The following is a 23087-nucleotide window of genomic DNA, read 5'->3' on the forward strand; positions in this document are numbered from 1 at the left end:
TTATTCACAAACCAGCTTCTTCTTCAATGTTAAGTGCATGGCAAAATATTATACAGCGTGTACATTAATCTGCAAACTGATACATTATTTGAAAGAATAAATATCCCAGATTTAGGACTTGAACGGGTTGAAAATGTTACACTCAACTTTAACAAAGGAATCTGACCTGGACAAGATTATATTATGTCTAATAATATACACATTGCAGATGTGCAAGCATTGGGGCATTGTGGTAAGGGCTTTGTCCTCTAAATCCTACATTTCTCAGTTAAAGTCCTGATAGTGACACTGTGTGACCATGAGCATGTCACTTCACCTGAGTAGGCGGCACGGTGCGGGATCGCTGGGCATAAGAAATGTAACCAGTAGTAACTAAATGTTATACTGGATAAAGGCGTCAGTCGTAAATGTAGAATATTTTGCCTTTAGAATAAGTAACTAGTTTGCAAAAGCTGTGTGAAAAAGTACAGTCGCGGGTTGCAAACGAGCATGCAGCTGGAAGCGAATAAAAAGACAACCAAATACGTACTTAACTTCAGCTTTGTGTTCATTACACACTCAATGGCAGATTCTATTAAATAGTAATAATTACCACCAAGTCCTTTCCCAAACCTATTGTGCGGAAAAAAATACTGCACTGTTTAAAGTAAACCCAGATCTGTCTCCTAGCCACTTGTCTTTACACTCCATGACTCTACCGGCCCCTGATTTCCTGTTTCTTGCCCCGCCCATTTCTACTGAAGATCACGTGAACAACCGATATAGTTCGCACGCAGAACTGATATAGTTCATACACAGAGTTGCAATAGGGTGCGCACGCAGAACCAGTATGTTTCGTACGAGAAACCGACATGGAACACACATACAACCAATAGAGTTCAAGCGCAAAACCGATATGTTACCCACATGAAACCAGTATAAGACGTGCATGAAACCAATATAGTGCATACACAAATCCATCATTAGACCGGCACAGAACGCAAGCCAATATAGTTCATATGCAAACCGATAACATACAACCGAAAACCAATGCAGTTCACTCACAAACCAATAACAAACGTACTGGAACCACTGATATACACACGCGAATCAATATAGTTCATATGCAAACCAGTGCTATACATATACAAACGGATATAGTTCACGCACAAACTGATAATATACGGACACGAACCAATATAGTTCATATGAATGAAACCAGTATTGTACGCACGCAAACCAATTAAGTATGCACGCAAACCGATAGTAAATATTCATAAACCAATAGTGTTGATACGTAAACCAATAGATTACACACAGAAATATATGATTTATGGCCTGTTTGGCCCCTCATAGTAGGGGGCCTGGTTGTCAAACTCTGGTGATACTGAGTGGGCGCTGTTTAATAAAGTGTGCATGCTCCTTAAAGTCCATGGTATATGCAGAAAGGATTGATATTTATACTATTAAAGGGATGCACACTTCGGACAGTGAAGGGGAAACGGGTCATTAATGTTTAATAATACCGACTACCCACTATGGTCAATGAGGGGCTCCACATGGGCAGTGTCAGAGAGTTTCAGTTGCAATAAGACCCACAATGTCACTATGAAATCTGCCTCCAAAACAATATAATATGGACAATTTAAAATCACACATAAGGCCTGTTGCTGGCTGAAAAAAAAGAAACAATAACACACTCCATGTCCTACCATATACAGTACCTTATACAGTATGTGCTGAGCATACCGGGCCAAAATGGCTACCGTCGCTAATATACAAACGAGGCGAGCATGTCAGCAAAATGAAACCTCCGAAGAAACACAAAGTCACTTAGCTTCTAATGCACAAGCGATGCAAGCACGTTGGCAAAACGAATCCTCCTAGGAGAGAGATGCCCAGAGTAGTTCCTTTCAATTACCTGACATCTCTACATTTCATTTTTTTTTCTGATGATTTCAATAGTTTCTAGGACCCCGGGCTTTTTACAGCATGGGCTTACACAGCTAGTATATTATATGAAGTTGATTATAAGAGATACACTGTAAAAAAAATGGCCATTCATTTTACAGTGTAAAACTGTTAAGTAGTGAAGATACACAACTGTAAAACACTGAGGCTAGGGATCTGCACTGGCAATCGGAAGGTTTCCGGTTCAAATCCTGTAACTGCCAAAAGGGACTCTGCTCTGTTGGGCCCTTGAGCCAGGCCCTTAACTTGCAATTGCTGAGCACTTTGAGTAGTGAGAAAAGCGCTATATAAATGCAAAGAATTATTATTATTATTAAAACAGTAGAGAGTAGTTTCAGAAACATTGAAGCACTGAAATGAAACTCACTGGCCAATATAATATTCTTTACAATGTTAACTCATAAAAAACAGATTCTTTATCTGCAGTAAATGGTAGCTACACCGAAAACGAGATATTACGGTCAGAAAGGAAATCACATTATACCTTCCATTTTCCTACAGTAAGCTTTTTAAAGAAAAGTTGCTGTTTGTCAATCCCTGTGTCCAAATTGCTGTAATCCACTTTCACATGATGACCAAGAATTAACTTTAAACAGCTACCTTATATTAATTTAGCTCCAAATGGCTATGGCACAGTTTCTTCAATATTAATTTTAATTAATGTGCACCAAGGTAAAATACGTTTGTGTGGTTGTCATATAGAAAAGGAATCATTTTTTCAGGACCTTAACATTTTTTGTTGTTTTTTTTTTCTTTCCCCTCTTGGTACCAATTTCTAAATTTGCATAAGTTATGATATTTGCATAAGGGAACGCCCCCTTTAACCATATTGTTCTTGGTGAACTGCATACCTTTGCACAGTGTGTGGGGTGGGGGTTGTGTGTTATACTATGTGTTTTTATTAAGTTTAATGTCACTGTTCTCTGTGCCCACTGTTATGGACTCATTCATACAGGCAGACCAAATATGGTATACAGGGCACAGCATCTTCATTTAGAATTGCCGAGCCAAGCACAGGACTAGATAGCCACAGACAACTGGACAATTGAATAGTCAGCCTAAAGACAGACTAGTATATTTCTGTCTTCTGTCAGTACACCATCTTATTTCCTTGTTGGGAGTATAAGAACTGTACGTAGGCATTGCGCTATTCCTGTATTTTTTGAAGGTGGGGCTGGAATCCTTCCTGCCCTTGTTTGGAACCACAGAAACGCACCCTGCACATGGAACAACCAAAGTAAAAGGATGGACCAACGACCAACACTTTGAAGCTTCCGGGCGGAAGAGTATGTCTTCTGTCCGGCTAAAATCCTTTCAGCGTGGCGACGACAGATGACGGACTGCACAGATCAAGTCTCCCGCATGCTTGATATGTCTGTCATAAGCTTCCCGTTTGTAATACCACGTGAAACCGTCAGTAAAGAGCTAAATTATCCTTTTGTTCTCGTGTAATCTTTTAACCGTCATATTGCATGGGGGGGAGGGATAATACCTTTTATTTAAATTCAGGTTATTTAAACACCGCAATAAAAAAGAACACACTTCCAGAGAGCTAATACCTCTCTTCAGGAAACAAATTGGCGTAGTCGGCAGGATTGTGGCTAAATTAATAACCATATATTATTATTTATAAAATATATATATATAATATGCTTTTGATAATGACGGCAATGAAGGGTTCGGTCAAAATATTGAATATATTTGAGGGTTTAGTCTCGCGCTCAAACATGGAGGCCTTGATTGAGTAAAGATGCCAGACCCTAATTGGAATGGGGATATTACGAATTAATAATAATCATAATTAATCCCGGCAAAAGACAAGAGGCGGTCTTGTTCCGGGTCCCGGGCAAGCAAAAGATAGCTGCCAATGACTTATGGTAACGTCTGTTTAACTATACCATGCAGGATGGAATTTTAAGTCCAACGCATGCGTATAAAATGTGGGATTGAACTGGAATAAAACAGTAACAACAGTTTTAAAAATTTATAGCACGAGACTGGTTGTCCTGAATAAAATGAAACGGCACCCATGTAGGACAACACAGATTATTTAACTGCCATACGAAGTCCAAAACCTGCCTGAAAACTAAATGCTGTGTTGGGGAACACTTATTTAAATAAGTTGCATCGTTTAGCCATTAGAAACAATATTTTGAAAAGCAATAAAGAGCTGTGCGTTAAGATTTGATGTAGATAGGCATGCCGGCACTTACTTCGTATAATGATTCAAGAAGATCTGGAAGTCGATGACTTACAGATGAACGGTAAAAATGCTGATAAAATCCAAAACGGCACGATCGCGCTCTCTAAAATAAATTGTAGAAATCTTTAATGGCATAATAGAAATTCAATGCACATGGTTCGTCCACGTGTTAAAACGCAGTGAGTGAGCTGGGCAGCTGTGGTAATCACTCTGCCTTAAAAGGTTAAAGGTCTTGGCAACTCCCACCTATTTTGGTACTGCTACAAAATCATGCCGTGTGTTTAAACACACAGAAAATATTGAAATCGCCTTTTAAATATAGCTTAAATTACGAACCTACGTTATAAGCTAATGTTTAAAAAGAAACTGTAATGCAAAGAGCTCTAACTAGAAATTGGAAAAGATAATTATTGATTTGTATAATTGGTTTAACGCAAATGAATGCCTCCACTTTTGTTTAAGGCTTGTAAACGTGCAAAACATTTCTCCTTTTAAACCCTGATCAAGTTTAAAGGAAAAATGCTCTTTTAATAATACTAGATGAGAAGGGAGACAAGTTCTTGCGATAAGCAGCATGTGCATGAGTGTGCATGAATGGAAGTTGTGTATTTTAAGTACTATAATGGAAGAGCATGGTGGCGCAGTGGTCAGCACACTTGATACGAATAAAGGTTCAAGCACGTATGTTTTCCTTGTTAAGTCAGAATGTTCTTTGTGACCGTGTAACTTTTAATGGGAATGCTTTCTTGTTGTGGAATTGTGCTGCGTGATTTCCCGAGTGGATTGTCCTTGCTGTTGCTGGAAACGTGGCCCGCCACGGAAAATTAGTGTTTTCCTTGCTGTCGCTGGGCGTGATTTCGCCACGGACTTTGTCATGATCTGGAACATAGCGCGCATGAAACTAAGGTAAGATGAATTCCTAATTTAATGAAAGTGATACCAGCTTGCGGCCTGAGAAGTTGTAATAATAAGCATGAAGTAAAAGGCGCGTTTAAGTGTGTTTCATGGTGAAACCTTAAAGAAAAAAAAACACAACCTCGAATGAGTTGTTTAGCACATGTGATAGAGATTTCTGTGAATGAATTACAATTGAAAGAAAACTTTATTCTATAAATGAAATGCAATTGTAAAAGAGAGTGTGAGTATGTTGAAATGACTGAAACGAGTGAAGGCTGATTGTTTGTGAACAGCTGCTTTCCCCAGTGTGCTGAATGTTGTTTGAAGAACCTCTGTTTAGCCAAGTAATTTTGCTTGGGCATGAAGTGGAATTTAGAACCTAGCAAAGAAAAGAAGAAGAAGAAATTATTCTTATTCAGAGGCTGGGGTGGCAGATGCCTGTTTATGTCAATTGTCAGTATGTGTTTCTATGTGTGTCAGCTGACTAAAAAATAATGTGAAGGAAAACTAATAGATGGGAGACGTCCCATATAATAATATAATAACATAATTGTTATAGTAATCGGGAATCATATTAAAATGTAATTGTAATTGTAATTGTAAATGTAATTTTTAGACATGTACTGTCTAAAAATGTTAGCAATTAAAGTTGAGAAAAGTGATGATAAGAATATTGATAATGCGGGCTGTGTTTAAGGTTAAGTGAAGCCTGGAATGTTTTTGAAGCCTACAAACAGATGCAAGTGATAAATAGATGACCCATGCCCTTGCAAGGCAAAAAGACAGCCAGCCGCACAATCAGTTAAAGAGTTAAGACTTTAAGTTTTATAAGCATAAAGTTTTATATATAACTCAAACCTATAGATGTTGTTTTTCCTACAGATTCATCAAAACCTGTAGCTAAAGGATGAAACACGAATTATTTTTTCTATACAAGCTGCAAGAAATAGCTTAATAGCAGTTTTGGGCAGAGAAATTAGAAATAATCCAATCAAAGGGTGGTGAATGTTTATCAATCATAGATTAATGAACAGCAGTTATTGGAATTATTTTCCTTGCATGCTGATTAGTGCAAGTGTTATCATGTATAATAAAATGTTTAAATGAAAAATACAAAGGTTAAAAATGTTCCTATTTTTAAACTAGACTGATTTATTTCTCTAGTCTTTACATAAAAATAGTATAAAGGGTTTACATATTTGATGTATAACAAATGATTATTATTATTACTTCAGTAATCACAAAATGTATTAGAAATAAATACATGTATTGATTTGTCTCTGTAAGTGATTCATTTTATGAAGATTTGTTATTATATCAATATATATATATATTAAGGTTCAATGCTCAGTGATAATGCATTTAGCTAAATAGAATGTTCAGTTATACATTAGAACTGTGCTGTTGTAATATTTTAAAGACATTTAAAAGATTTCTTTTGATTAAGATAAGCTACAGTTTGTTCTATGGTATTAGATACTGTAAGATTTTTGTTTAGACAAAAATGACAACACTCAAAGTTCAACTATGTAATATCCTGTAATGTATAACTAATGTAATGTTTTAATTTTGATTAGTGTATTATTATATTGAAGAAACATTTTTCATTAGCTTAGTAAATGTAATAATTTGTCATATTTAAATTATCTCTAACTGTTATTTATGATATGAGACTGAGAACTACGGGTCTAGAATTGTCATTAATAGTGCTGCATTATATTATACATATGATTGATAAAGAATTGTTTTATGTTATGTATTTGCTATACCTTGTCACCCTTCTTTTAGTAGTAGCCTAGCAAGTATTTTAGTTTTGGCCACTCAATTTAATGGTGCCAAAGTCTCTCCAAGCCAGTGATAAAAGTTCTATATATGACGAGAAGGTGGTGTTATACGAAATGAAGATTTTAAAAAGACTGTACTGATGACTCTTGACCCATACCTCATAATAGCAGGTGAAGAAATGACTTGCTTGTCCAGACTGGAAGGAGTGCAGGAGCAAAGAAAGATTGTAAATCCAGCTGGGAAAATCTGAAGCCATGCTGTGTGCAGACATTTTTGCTGCAAAACAGTTATATGGACTCTAACAGAAACATGCTGTTAAACATGCCACTGAAGTGAGATGACAGCTGTTGAAGGCTCCCATGAATGAGAAGGCTCCCATGAATGAATGCTGAATCCAAGGCAAGCCTAGGGGGAAGAGTTCCTTTGCTAAAAATGGACAGTTACCATGTATGCATCTCATGAGATCTATTGGCAACAGGACTGTTTAAATTTTTTATTTCCAGCAATGGTAAAAGACTTTAGTTTTCTGAAGCAGTCATACTTTGTACAGAAGAACCTGCAAAGCCACCAAGCAAAAGACTATCTACAAACCACTGGGGTGGACAAGGCATGAATATAGAAAGTTTAGGAATAGACTTGAAAATGTTATAAGAGGGGCTCAAAGGTATGAGGATATGCATAATTAACCACCAATAATGTTTAAATTGTAAATTGAATGGGAATATAACATCCAATAGTGAAGTTGGGGAGGATATAATGTACAATTATGCAATAATACTAGTTTAAGAACAAGTAATAATCATAGCAATCAATCTAGAATAGCATATGAGTTATGTTACAACTATTATAACTTATAACAAGGGATCAGACACCAAAGGGTGGGGTACATATAGCAACATACTGAATTTAGAAATGTTATGAGTACCAAAGAATAGTAAAATCCATTAAGATGCTATATAGAATTATAATATCTGATGCTATGATACAACTGATGAAATATAATGATCACTATGTAGTAACACCATGTTAAATGTAACTGTTTGTCCAAATGTACTGTAACTTGTCATTGTTAATATTTACGCTGGTATTAGATGAACGGTACAGAAGCTATAGTGGTATTACACCTCACATTTCCACAAATGATTCTGAAATGTCTACAATGTAAAGAGGGATCTAGTACCTTTTTGATTTGTGGATATGACTTTCAAGTATTGTTTTTCTTGTCACAGATCCAGTGACAAAGGGTGGCGTGTTATACTATGTGTTTTTATTAAGTTTATTAAGTTTATTAAGTTTAATGTCACTGTTCTCTGTGCCCACTGTTATGGACTCATTCATACAGGCAGACCAAATATGGTACACAGGGCACAGCATCTTCATTTAGAATTGCCGAGCCAAGCACAGGACTAGATAGCCACAGACAACTGGACAACTGAATAGTCAGCCTAAAGACAGACTAGTATATTTCTGTCTTCTGTCAGTACACCATCTTATTTCCTTGTTGGGAGTATAACAACTGTATGTAGGCATTGTGCTATTCCTGTATTTTTTGAAGGTGGGGCTGGAATCCTTCCTGCCCTTGTTTGGAACCAGAGAAACGCACCCTGCACATGGAACAACCAAAATAAAAGGATGGACCAACGACCAACACTTTGAAGCTTCCGTCATATTGCATGGGGGGAGGGATAATACCTTTTATTTAAATTCAGGTTATTTAAACGCAACAATAAAAAAGAACACACTTCCAGAGAGCTAATACCTCTCTTCAGGAAACAGTGTGGGAACTAAAACAGAGCTAGCAAACTTAATTTTCTGAAGGTTTTTTATGGTTATGGAAGCTGATTTATGGTGGATTGTTTTCGATTAAATTGGCAAATCCGTAACACACCATACACCACAAAAGAAACTTTTCTTCTCCGCCAGATAACATGCCACGACTTCATTAAACATTGAGGCATGAAACTTTCCCCAAAATAAAGCACTTGCTGCTTTAATACCCTTAAAGGTTGCTTGAAACTTTTACGTTTCGTTTTCATTTTCACGAAGGTGCATGTGCTAAATTGAATGTTTGGCCAAGTTGAAGTGTCTTTCCCATATTCCTTTACACTTTAAAGGGCCATTAACAACAAAGTTTTTCATGATTTCTGGTGTAACTGATATTCATTTACTCTCTCAAAAATAAATAAAAAAAAAAAACAGAGAAAGAAAAAAGTAAAGGAGCCGGACAAGCCCACTCTGCTGCCATGAGCTGTTTTAATTCGAATTGAATTTGTTTATTTGAACTTTCTGAACACCTGGGGAACAGTGATGTCATGTTAATGGATCCTGGCAAAACTGCAGCTGTCATAAACAATTAAAGAGATTCTGAATTGCTCCAAAACAATTTGTAGGTCACAAATGTAAGGCATAATACAATAATTTAAAGCAGAAATGTTGACGTTTAGTTGCCAACTTCAACTAAACCAAAATCCTTTCCAGGAACCGTACAATACACACCATTCTATCGTATAAATATTTGTTTTTGAGATGTATCACAGGGCTGAAAGTGAAGGTCAAATACCTGCAGCCTTTGGTGTGTCGATGATAAAAAGCAGTGGCTTCATGGGAGTTTAGGAGACGTCAGGTTTAAAAGTTCATTGACTGGCAATGCAAACCTGACATTTAAAGCACAGTGTGCAGACGGGCTCAGCACCATCGAGTTCTGGTCAGGGGTCACTGCTGGGGCCTCTGCTCCTTTTCATTCATGTAACAATTCCCAGATAAAATCTACAAGGAACACTCCATCCTGTGATGCTATAGAGGTCCGTGGCAGTGCAAGTATTTATGAAAACTGTATGGCTTGGCTTGGGCTGGTTGGGTGCATAGCGCTCCATTGTGCAGCTGCGGGGTATTCAATGGGGGATGCAAGCTGGTTGTCTGTTACGTATGAGCGTGACCGGCTCCGCTGTTCCCCATTGACATTCTGCGAGGTAGAAAAGGAGCCCGAGCAGAGCGCCAGGGCCAATCAAAGAAGACGAGAGATTTTGGAGGTTAACGAAAATTAAACAAGAGTAAACAGAGGCAGGGTCAAGGTGGAGTTGGTGCTGTTGCAGAGTGGAGGCAGGCAGTCGGGTTTGGCCCCAAAGGAGCTCAGAGCCAGTGCTTGCGGGGTCAGAGGTCGCTCTTGTTGAGTGCACAGAAGCAGGATTGACCTACCGCTCTGAGTGGGTTCCTGCTAGGAGACAGAGCAGGGCCTGTGGGGTTCCGGTAGACACTGAGGAGTAGTGGCAAAGGACACAAAGTGGGCTTGGTGCACCCCAGTAGTGACCAGATGAAGTTGCTGGGGTGCAAGCCCATGAGAAGGACTGTGCAGGCCAGAGGACATCTCCTTGAGCTGAGTAGATGTCAGATTAGGAAGAACTAGGACTTTACACAGACCTATAATGTTGTTTTTATTGAATCATTATTATGACTTTTGACCTCCACCTTAATACCTGTTTTAATTGAATTATTTATAATAAGAAGATTCTCCAATTCACTTTTTGAACCTTTTCTGTTTTGTGTAAATTCAAGCCCTCTTGAACTTTGCACCTATTCTTGACTGTGTTGGTTTTCATTATGCAGCTCATCCCAGTCATTTTATCGAAGATCTCTGGTTTAAGAATGATGTGGTAGCTGGAGCCAACCCAGGCTGTCACGCCCAACAATCTTGTGTTTTTAAAATGGTAATTACACTATGTCGTTTGGAGAGTTGGCCACAATTTTAATCTCATGCCTTCATGCAGAACAGGTATAAAAAAAAAGGGTTTCTGATGGAATAGGCATTTATGGTGATTACCATTGGACAACAGCAAAGAATATCAAAAGGCCACGAAAACCCTGACATTACTTGTATCACATAATCCACATGTGACCCCATCCAATTGTATGCTCACAACATCCCAAACATACATATTTTCACTAAAGTATTGTTAAAAAATTCACTTGCAGAAAACTCTTATCGTGTATGAAAAGACGATACCAGGCATTTGAATTGAAAACCTGCCTCTCCCACTTCAATGGTTACAAATCCAGCCCTTTGGCGGCTTATGTATTGGCTGACATTGAGTTTCAGGTGATAGCAACGGGAAACATTATCAGGAAGGGAATACGCCTGCATATCCAAAAAGGTCAGGTCACCCTGCGTCTCACAGTCCGCCTCTAAATAGTCCAGTTGAGGATAAGAACGCTACAGCGCTATAATGTAATGGCGGGAGGCAAGTCTACAATTCAAATGCCTGATCACCTCTGTGTGCATGCCATTTTAGTTCATGAGAATGTTTTTCAGAACTAATGTAATAATAATTTAGTAAAATTACACGTGTTTAGGATATTGTGAGCATACGACTGAACAATTTGACACATGGATTATCAAACACTGCGGTGGGTTGGCACCCTGCCTGGGATTGGTTCCTGCCTTGTGCCCTGTGTTGGCTGGGATTGGCTCCAGCAGACCCCCCGTGACCCTGTGTTCGGATTCAGCGGATTGGACAATGGATGGATGGATTATGAAACATGAGTAATGCAAGATTTGTTTATGGATGTTAAAATATTGATTGCTGTCGTCCAGTGTTGCACACCATTGACTTTTATTGTGTCAGAATCAATGCTATCTTCATTCTACATGAAAACGTGATTAAAATTTTTTCTCACCCATCACTACAAACTACATGGGATACAAATCATTTAAAAAAAGTAAATAACATTTGGCTGGAGCATTCCTTTGATCTATGACAAATGGTGGAGGCCATGGAGTCAGCATAGTCATTATAAATAGATATGGACAAAATTCCAGTTTATTGACGGGTAATGTAAATAAAAGTACAGTTTCACGCATAGGAAGTAAACATAATGACTGTAATGACATATGACTGTAAAATGGAGATTCTTAAATTTGAAAGTAAAATCCCATCATCCTAAAGACTTGCCTGTTCGGTTAGTTGGTCTACAATGAGTTACTGTGGAAGCTCTGTGATGGACTGGTGCAATGGTAACAGCAGGCTAATTCAAAGTCATCACTAAAGCCAAATACATTCACTTTAGGACGTGGAAAGAAAACCCCTTAACACACTGGAAGAACATGCAACTGTCAATCAAACAATCCCACAGGTCAGGATTTCAACCGAGGGCTCTAGAGACTGTGAAGTAGAAGAACTGACCACAGTGTCTGCTCTTAGAATTGCCAGTTATAATACTGATAAATGCCAGATGTGTAGTTTGAGGCAGCACACAAACTTATAATTACTCAAATGTCTCTGGTCAAGTCACCATTCCTAGTCAGCTTTGTTTAGGGCTGGCTGCATGCCTGTCCCAATATGACTGTTGAGTTGTGCTCTGCATTGTGGTGTTCTCTTCATGGTCATTATGTGAGAGAGAGGGAGGACTAAAGTGACCAAATGTATCCATTCTCTGTCCAAATCCTTAGGCCAATAGGGCATTGTGGTACAGAATGGCCTCTGATTCAAAACCAATCCCAAACAGCCATACTTCAGGCCAATCGACACACACACTGCCTTTTCACACCTGCCCTCAAGTAGTGGATACCGTTTGTTTAGCAGAAATTTGCCAGCTACTGTAGGTAGTTTTATGGCTTTCTGTGGGGAGCTCTAAGTCCAAAATACAGTCACCCTTTCCAAGCTGGTCTGATGCAGCCAAACCCTGCCATAAATTCCTTATTCTAAGTTAGTCCTAAAGACTGGGGGGGGGGGTTGGTTAGGTAAACATGAAAGCATTGCTGTTTTCATCAATGAAATAAAATATTTCTCCTGAAACACTAATATTACCTTTGCTTTGTCTGACTTACTAATAACAACGTACAGAATATTTATCAACTTATATACAAAATGTCACTCCACCACAAATATGAAACAAAAATTAGAAGAAAACAGAACAATAGCTGAAATCCTTTTCCTCCTTCACTCGACACGTTGTTCAAGAAAATAAAAGGATCTCAAAAATTATAATTATTAATACAAAACATCCAGCTTATTTCCCCCACTTTAATGGCTAGGGGATACATGACAAGCCCTGTTGCGTTCTCTTCTGTCCTATGAGTTTGTGCAGAAGGACTTTGAGGTGCCATCCACAGACAACAGACACAAGGCAAAGAGGCAACCTCTAGCGTCATTTTTCATGTTTTATACGACCGTCCCCACAGACTCCTCTGCAGCCCTTCTGATGATATTGTGTGCCTTCATGCATCAATCAGGAAGGAGCTCTGTATATCTATGAACTCACTCTCTTGCGCTTGTGAAAATCCACTGATACGCAAATTTCAATCCACCTCCAATAAGTGCCCCTCAAGGCCAAGCAGACTTGTCTCCATTGACAACAAAAACAACACATCGCCCTTTTGAATGATATCATGGTTCCACAAGGACTTGGTCACTGCTTTTAGTTTCTTTTTTTATATATACTAGGGGGCTTTGCCCCCTGCTCGCTTCGCTCGCCAACCCCCATGTTTGGTTGGTTTTAAGATTTTTTTTTCTTTGAATTGTTGCTATTTCATTAGTTTCACTTTTATTTCAGAACTTCTGTAAAAACAATATTTGTAATCTTGCAAGTCCCAATATGCTGAATCTTTTTAATGAGGTCAGGATAGGTTTCTCTGTTTGGAATTTCAGCACAGACAAAACGATCTACATCATCAGCAGTTAATAATTTTTTTTTTACAAAGTAAAAAAGTAAGTAGAGTTCTGCATTGGACTCCTGTCTGTTACGTCATGATATTTTCCTCTCACAGTTCCAAAAGTACATGGGGTTACCAAGGTGATACCCCAGCTTTTGTCTAGGTTTTTGTACAAGGGCTAGACAGAACGTTTTTGACTCCTGGGGTAAATGTAGCTTTTTAAATAAGCAGACAGATAAATATATATACATGAACAAAGTAACCAATAAATGCATGTGCGGTAAACTCTGTTTTTGAAATTCTCAAGATTCTTTATTTGTCACATGCATAGTTATACAGGACAACACACAGTGAAATGCATCCTGATCCACGTATCAAAAATTGTGTAAAGTTAGAAGAATATCAGTTAGATTAACAAAAAGTCATAGATTGAAAGATGACAGTATAGTAGAACATAATAAATAAGTAAAATTATGTGAATAAAGTAGAATTAAGTGTTAAGGTGCAATAGTGTAGTAATTATTGTGCAAAAGCAAAGTTAGACTGGTGCATAGTTAAATGAGGCAGTTTGTTTGTTTGCGCTACTGCGATCTTTACTTTCTTTTTTTATATTTTCTAATTTTCCTACTTTCATATCCTTTAACTTTCTCCACATGTGTATAGTGCCATTTTTTTTTTTTTTTTTTTGAGCCTTTCTAATTTCCCTGGTTTCATAGTCTCTAACCTGCTCTGCATGTGTTTAGCGCCAACGTTTGTAAACGTCTTTATGAAGTTCTACTTTCTTTTACTCATTGTCTTTTAATTCTGAGCCGGATTGGACATGCTTTTTTTCAATTCCACTTGTTCCGGGCTGATAATTACTACCTTATTTTCTGAATTTGCACTTTGATTATTCTTTTTTGCTCTTTTTTCTGTCCAACGCATTTGAGTCTCTTTTCTCCATGCTGCTTTCTTCTTCGCTTAGATGTCGACATTTAATTTATAACGTACCTTATACGCTTTATATGTGCTGAGAGCCCTGGATCTGTGTGTGCTCAAATCCTTCACAAGACTGAATGTTTTGCTGCCTATTGTCCTATTTGATAGATTGTAAGTAGGGTGTGCCTTTGGTCTCGCGGGTCTTTAAAATGTCTTACGAGATTATCACGTATATATAAAATTCTTTTCGCGTTTGAAACAGAAATTACGTATGACCATGCGATATGGAAATTACGTATGACCACAGAACATATTATAATACAGGAACTAAATCACTTCGTTTGTGGACACCATTTTTATATCATCTTTACGAATTGTTATTATGTGAGTTATTTTACTGATATTAAAAAGAAGTAAACACAAACATGGCGAGAAGTTTTATTTATTCGTCCACGTGACTGTCGCGGAAACTGCCACATTGTAACTTTTTTTTAGTTGGATGTACTTGATAGTAGAAGAGATGAGGAAAACAGCTTTGCGTCTTTCTACTTTTTAACTGCGCCGAGCTGTAAACAACGGGTCGGGCAGCATCCTCTCTTCTCGCACTGTTTGTGACATTTCAAGTGTCCCGTCGGCTCCTGGGAGAGGGGAAATCTTTGTGAATGAGTGTAATCGGTACCATCTAAGCAGGACTCTGTTTGTCCCTTAAGGTGAGTTTGGGTCACTAAAACCCCCAAACATTCAAGGTTGCTTTTGTGATCAATTATTTTAAGAAAATAGAGAGTTTACATCTAATAAGATTTACATACCTCTTCATGTAAAGTGTTGGACTTGGGAATTGTTTGGACCTTCTGCCCATTAAGCACGGAAGGGCAGCGTCCACATTTATCAGAATTATTTTTCTCTTAAATCACAGGCAATCACATAGTGCAAGGTTGTCAGGCAGAAATTTGGACGATCACATAGAAAATGTAATTTCTATACCGCAGCGGTCTTGTAGCTCCTTTCAAAAGGGATCTGCTACCGAGAGATGATCCAAATACATTTTAGCTGCTGTTAGTACTACTTACCTGTTGTGTTATACCACCTTTAAAATGTAGTTTACCCGAAACCACTCCAGTAGTGCTCAATGTATCTTTACTTCTTAAATGTTAATACAGTATGTTACTGTTTAATAACTTATAGACTATATTTTATTTTTTTTCCCTTGCACTCAGTGAGCGAAGCCACTGGGTAATCAACTAGTATATATATATAGGGTGGTGCAGTGGTAGTGCTGCTGCCTCGTAGTAAGGTGACCCGGGTTTGCTTCCCGGGTCCTCCCTGCGTGGAGTTTGCATGTTCTCCCCGTATCTGCGTGGGTTTCTTCCGGGTGCTCCGGTTTCCTCCCACAGTCCAAAAACATGCAGGTTAGGTGTATTGACGATTCTAAATTGTCCCTAGTGTGTGCTTGGTGTGTGTATGAGTGTGTGCGCCCTGTGGTGGACTGGCGCCCTGCTCGGGGTTTGTTTCCTGTGTTGGCTGGGATTGGCTCCAGCAGACCCCCGTGACCCTGTGTTCAGATTCAGTCGGTTGGAAGATGGATATATATATATATATATATATATATATATATATATATATATATATATATATATATAGTGAACTTTATGAACTTCTTTACATTTTTGAATATATGCATATTCTTACTTTAGCTTTGTATAATTCTTGTCAAGCACATGTGCTTAGGGATGATCTGGACAGTAATTCTGACCACAGGGCGAGATGGAGAGTGGCCACTAACAATGTCTCCTGCTTACCCCACAGCTCAGAATGGTCGCCAGGAGAGGAGGCTTAGCCCCACCCTGATGGACTGCAATGCTCCCACTCTCCCCGTGCTGAGGTCTATAAATACAGTAGAATTAAGTCGGCATGGTCGACTTGCCTGACCAAAGGCCAATGGAGTGAGAGGGAAAGATAAAGAGAGAAGGACTTCTTAGCATTAGGTGTTCACTTCAGTTTCATTTATTTTTAGGCTCACGTCGCCAAGACGCCCCATGCTCGCCTATATTTTGTATTGAACTTTTTCATTTTAAACGTTGCAGTTAAAAGTGGAACAGTTGGAATGGCACTTCAGTTGTTGCATCCTGGTCCAAAAACTTTATTACATTCTCCAATTAATACAGAGTTAATTATTAGCCATTTTCTTTTTTTGTGTTAATTTGGTTACTTATTCTGTTTGTGACGTTCCTTGCCTTTTACAAGGTTCACTCAAGAGGTTGGGACCTCCCAGCACAGCTCTGCGGACCACCCTTGGCTTTTATGAAGCGTCCTCAGAGACATTGCTTGCCTGCTGTGTTTATTCATCATCTTTTGGCTTTTGGAATTTTTGCTCTTGTTTAGGATTTTGATTGTGCTTATTGGTTTAGAGTCGGCTCATTTTTGGATTGCTTTGAATTTATTCTGAATCTTCTTTTGATTTCGTTTCTGAGTTTTTGCTTTTTTAAATGAACATTATTATAGTTATAAGTAACATAGTTTATGTTCTTTTGCACCAGAAATTTGATACCATTCTCTGTCTTCCTTGTATGTTTCATAAGCCCTTTGAAGTATAGCTCAGAAAGCCTGCTGCCTATGTTTAGGGCCAGGCTTATATTGAATTTGTGAGGCCTACTGGTATTTTTCTGTCATGCCTGGGAGTTCTGGGCTGATTTTTGAGATCTGATGCCCCTTTTGAGTTTGGTGGGCCTGCATCACAACAACTAGCAGAAGTGAGCCCCCCAAAGAACAATTACAAACACAAATCCCTTTTAACTATAAGAAATGTTTCTGTCCCCACTACCTACAGGGCCCTAAATGACTGTGACAGTAAATTGTGCCATCTTTCCCTGCAAGTGCAGATTTGGCCCTCAGACTTTTGCTGTCTTTTCATATCAGAATGTGAGAGTTGATCACGCACCTCAAAATGTGTCACTGTGCTACAGATACAGGATGTCATTAAGCTTCACAAAACAAGATGTCACTGCACAGATTTCTTTGCTGTTCAAATATCACAGCTGGTTTTCTTTCTTTTTTTTTTATCCAGTAAAGTTTGGTTTGTGAGTTAATGCCAGCTGGGGTGTGTTCGATGCTGCTATTGTTCAGTAGGTTTAGTACTAATAACACAAGCCTAAGAGCTGAAGACGGGCGGGACACTCATGGGATTTAGCGATACTTAACGCTGTGTATAGGAAGGCAGTGTGTGAGCCTGTCAAGCTATACTTACACATTCAGACATGGTGATTTGAGGGGATTACCAACAGGAACTCTGTCCTGCTGCTGGACTATGGGGCACAAGGCGTAATTGCTGTGTTTTGCATGGGAGATAAACAGTCGTTGAGGCAGCACAAAGAAGCCTTGCTTGTCCTCTGAAGCACCCAAGCAAAAATAAGCAGAGACTAAAGAAAGGAGTTAATTTATTCTTCATATAATATCCTGCGCTGGTGTTGAGTTTCATAACAGAGATGAGGCGTGAAAGCCGTGGTAGATTTATACTGCTGAAGATGATGAAAAGTCAAGATCAAACAATGAATCAATCCGTCAATCTTTATTTTTGACAGTGGATATAGAAAAGGACCACCCCCTTTAAAAAATTCACATTTTGTTGCTTTACAGCCTACAATGAAAACACTGTAGAAACAAGACAGACAATCATACAGGGTCTGGGGCACCTCGAAGGTGAACCCCATATACTGAAAGGCACACAAAAAACAAAAACGCGTGTTAAACACAAACTGTTGAGACTTCTTATTATTTTCACGGAGTCTGTCCAAGATGGCTACATTTCCATTTTTGATGGTTTCTAGGAAGAGGTGGGTCCAGGTGGAGCAACCCCGGAAGTAACATCACAGTTGCAGGTATGTCAATCTTGCTTTTTGCAGAGGGGGAAAAGAGGAGAGAAATCATTATTGCTTTAGCACCCTTGTGTGTTTCGGGGGAGTAATGTCATTATTCAAGGCCTTAGGTTGTTCCCCAAGCGCACGCGTGTGACAACACACAGAAATATATATTTTTTTCAGTTTTATTTACTTGCTGTAACTATAAAATCTAAGTCAAAGATATGATAGCAACAGTTCAGAAAAATTAATATTAAATAAAGAAGACAAGATTCTAGAAAGTTGATTCAGTTGATCTGGACATAGTTCTTTTCCAGGGAGATACCTTACATCACTCATCAAAGTGACTTCCTCAGTCTCAGTTGACTGCAGGTTTCTCCCACCTTATAAACAGTACCTTTGCATAATGACCGAAACTAGCACCATTGACTAACAATGGGCAGTGTGATCAATGATATGCAAATTGTCCATTGATCAATGTCCATGAGTACCATTCACAGAGAGTTGGGGAATAGCTGCAATCACAGCATTGTAAGATGGTGAAAGATGTACCCTTAGGCCCCTTCCTCGGTTCAGAGATGGTCGTTCCTTTTTCACGTAAATGGCCTCCTTGACTCCTCGCTCAAAACAGCGTTTCTCCCTGTCCAGGATGTGCACATCTTCATCACTGAAAGAGTGACCACTGTCCTCTAGGTGTAAATAGACTGCGGAGTCCTGGCCTGACGAGGTAGCTCTTCTGTGTTGTGCCATCCGCTTCGCCAGTGGTTGTTTGGTTTCCCTGATGTATAATTCACGGCAATCCTCTTGGCACTTAACTGCGTAAACTATATTACTCTGTCTGTGCCGGGGCACCCGATCCTTGGGGTGGACCGATTTTTGCCGTAGCGTGTTTTGGGGGTTTGAAAGCCACCGAGACCTGGTGTTTTGAAAAAATGCGTCTCAGCTGTTCCGATACTCCTGACACATAAGGGATTACCAAAGGTTTTCGCTTAGGCAGCGGTTGTCCTTCCTCTCTCCTGGATTGCTTAGAGCATTCTTTAGGTGTCTTCCCTGCTTTGACAAAAGTCCAGCTGGGATAACCACATTTTCTCGGGGCCTTTTTGATATGATGTTCTTCTGCTTCCCTGGCCGCTGTGTCTGTGAGTATGGTGTTTGCTCTGTGTTGTAGAGTCCTGATGACACCTATTTTGTGCTCTAGTGGATGGTGAGAGTCAAACCTTAAATACTGATCCGTTTGCGTTGGTTTACGGTACACATCAACTTTCAAATGTCCCCCATTGCTGATGGAAATTTCACAATCTAAGAAAGCTAGCCTGTCACGTTTCATGTCCTCCCTGATGAACTGGATGTGTTTGTCCACTGAGTTGTTGTGGTCAGTGAATTGTGGTACCTCCTGAGATTTTATTTTCACCTTGGTGTCTTCCACATACTTGAACCAATGGCTCGGTGATGTTCCAGGATAGGATTTTAGTGCCCTATTTTCCACTTCTTCCATATACAGATTGGCCACAATAGGTGAAACTGGGGAACCCATGGTGCACCCATGTTTCAACCTGCAGTACTGGCCTTTGTATATGAAATATGTGGATTGAAGACACAGTTCCAAGAGCAGGCACACTTGGTCGGTGCTGAGAGTGGTCCTTTTACTGAGTGTGGGGTCATTCTGTAATCTCTTACAGACCACCTCCACTGCTTCCATAACTGGAATGCAAGTGAATAGAGATGTAACATCATACGAGACCATAGTTTACTCTTCCTCCATAATGACATCTCTCACCTTCTCCACAAAATCCAAAGTGTTCTGAGTATGGTGTTTTGAGCTGCCTACCAACGGGTTGAGGGCAGTGGCTAGGAACTTTGAGATGTTATATGTAACCGAATTGATCATGCACACAATGGGTCTTAACGGTGCATCCTGTTTATGTATCTTCTGTAAACCATATCACCAATCTATCACCTTTTTCCTGTAACCACTACTTGGATCTCGTTTAAATTGTACTGCATTGTATTGTATTGACCCCCTTCTTTTGACACCCACTGCACGCCCAACCTACCTGGAAAGGGGTCTCTCTTTGAACTGCCTTTCCCAAGGTTTCTTCCAATTGTTCCCTACAAGGTTTTTTTGGGAGTTTTTTCCTTGTCTTCTTAGAGAGTCAAGGCTGGGGGGCTGTCAAGAGGCAGGGCCTGTTAAAGCCCATTGCGGCACTTCCTGTGTGATTTTGGGCTATACAATAATAAACTGTATTGTATTGTATTGTATTGTTTTAGGGGTTCATAAGTGTTTTTGTCATTAGTTTCAGTCATTATGCAAAGTTATGTATCGTATCTCCCTGGAAAAGAACTATGTCCAGATGAACTGAATCAACTTTCTAGAATTTCCTTACCAGGATTATTGCGCATGCATTGAGACAAAAAAGACAAGAATTACTGACATTGATAAAGAATCACCACTTCCTAAACAATACTTGTAAGTAACCACCTTCTCCATTGCACACCAAGGTCATTGGCTTTCACCTGTGAAGGAGATCAGCTGTAATCACTGGAATTACTTCAGCTATTCCTGGAGCATTCCACTGCTTGGTAGTACAACTGACAAGGTGGCAAGGCACTGTCCGAAGATCTCGGAGATGAAGTTGTGGACGGGCACAAGTCAGGAGATAACACCAAAAGATTTCTAAAGCTTTATCAATCCCTAGGAGCACAATAAAGGCCAAAATCAAGAAGTGGAAAATGATTGGAACTATTAGGACCCTCCCTGGATCAGGCCGTCCCTACAAACTGAATGGAAGAGCAATAAGGAAACTGGTCTGAGAGGCTACCAAGAGGCCAATGTCATTTTTGAAGGAATATCAGGACTTTATGGCAAACAGTGGTCACTCTTGGTGACAACAATATCACAAGCACTCCACAAATGTGGCTTATATGGGAGGCTTGCAAGAAAAAAGCCATTCCTCAAGAAAGGCCACATGAAGTCACGTTTGAGCTTTGCTAAAACATACCTTGAAGATTCTGAGGCCAAATGTTATAGTCAGATGAGGCCAAAATCAAACTATTTGGCCTCAACACCTAACTGTATATCTGCTGGAAAGCCAATATAGCTCATGCATGGGGGTGGTAGAATCGTGTCGTGGAGGTGTTTTCTAGGGCATCTGTCAGGGTAGAAGGAAAATGGATAGGGAAAAATACTGTCAAATGCTTGAAGAAAACTTGATGCCCTCTGCCAGAACGTTGAAGATGAGAAGAAGGGTCACTTTCCAACATGCCAGTGACCCGAGGCACACCATAAAACTGACCACTCAGTGGCTGAAGGAGAAAAAGGAGAATATCCCTGCATGGTCTTGTCAGAGCCCAGACTTTAACCCTATTGAAAATATGTGGAATGATTTGAAGTTTGCAGACCACCAGCAGTCACCATCCAACCTGACTGAATGTGATCAGTTCTGTAAAGACAAGTGGGCAACTATGGCACAGTCTAGATGTGCAAAGTTGGTACAGCAGTATCCCAACAGACTCAAGGCTATACTTAAAGATGTTTTTTGGGGGGGGGTCCTTTATCAATTCAAACTTTCTTTATCTATTATTATCTTTCTGAGCTGTTGCTACTACATCTTTGACTCGGATGTTATAGGTTGCATTGAGTAAATAAAGTTAAAAAAATATTTTTGTGTGTGTTTTCAGTTTAGGCGGTAATGCAACAAAATGTGAAAATTTTCAAAGGGGGGGGATTCTTTTCTCTTCCCACTTAATCACACTACACAAAAAAACAACACACAAAGAAACACACCTGACTGCATGAGAACTGAAATTCAAGAAAAAAATTAACATTGAAACCAAAGTTGTCTGAGAATCAAAGGACAATAAAATGGCTAAAAACATAAGAAAGCAGGAATACAATAAACAGAGCCTTCTGGTCAGACTTGAAAGAATTAAATTCATTTTAACGGGGCAGAGGACACCAAACTGTGCCACCCCAACCTGAAACAACTTGTATCAATGTTCCAAAGTTGTACCGAAAATGGTGGTTTATTCAAATAAAACTCGCACAAGGGGAGGGATGATTAAAGGTAGAAAGCAAATTAGTAAAGGACGCCCTTAGTCATCATACGAGGCTTCATCACAGGGAGGAGACATTAATGATAATTACAATGACTGGAAGATATGTGTATTTAAAACAAGCCAAAGTCAGAACGAGCTGTCGTCAAAGATTAAAAACGCCAAGCAGAACTCGAAAATCAGAAACCAGAGCTAGAATTTATAAATGGACAAAGCATTGTTAGGTAGCACAGATGCAAGAATAGATGTGAGGTTTCTGAGGCCCTAAAACTCCCCCAGCTGCATGGTGGGCTGAAACACTGTCAACACGGGCAGAAATTGCTTGTCCATCGGCGAGGCAACCGCAGGTTCAGAGTCTCACCAAATAGCATGCCGCTTGGCCAGTGGGTGATGCGGGGAACAGTCTAACTCCATCACTGCTTGTTTGCTGTGTACTGAAGTGGTAAATCCCATTTGAATAAAGACCCTGGCTGTGCCTGTTTGATTGGAATAAAGTCAGTTTTCTTGAAGCCTGTGGACTTGCCATCTTCTCTCGGGTGCAAGACAGTGACTCACGTGACACAATACCAGGGCCCCCTGTAGAAATGCAACGCAAACGCTGATACCCCAGAATTACCTGAGCTGGCCTTTCTGTCGCCAATTTGAAGTCACCAAGGGAGTTGTGCATTCCTTAGAATTCTGGATAAGATTGCTATGGAAACAGTCAGCACATGAGTTCTGAAATGATAACACCCATAGAAAAACTAAGAAGGTGTTGTGGCATAGCACTAAATATTCAAGT

The sequence above is a fragment of the Erpetoichthys calabaricus genome, chromosome 14, assembly GCF_900747795.2.
Source record: "Erpetoichthys calabaricus chromosome 14, fErpCal1.3, whole genome shotgun sequence".
Taxonomy (NCBI): domain Eukaryota; kingdom Metazoa; phylum Chordata; class Cladistia; order Polypteriformes; family Polypteridae; genus Erpetoichthys; species Erpetoichthys calabaricus.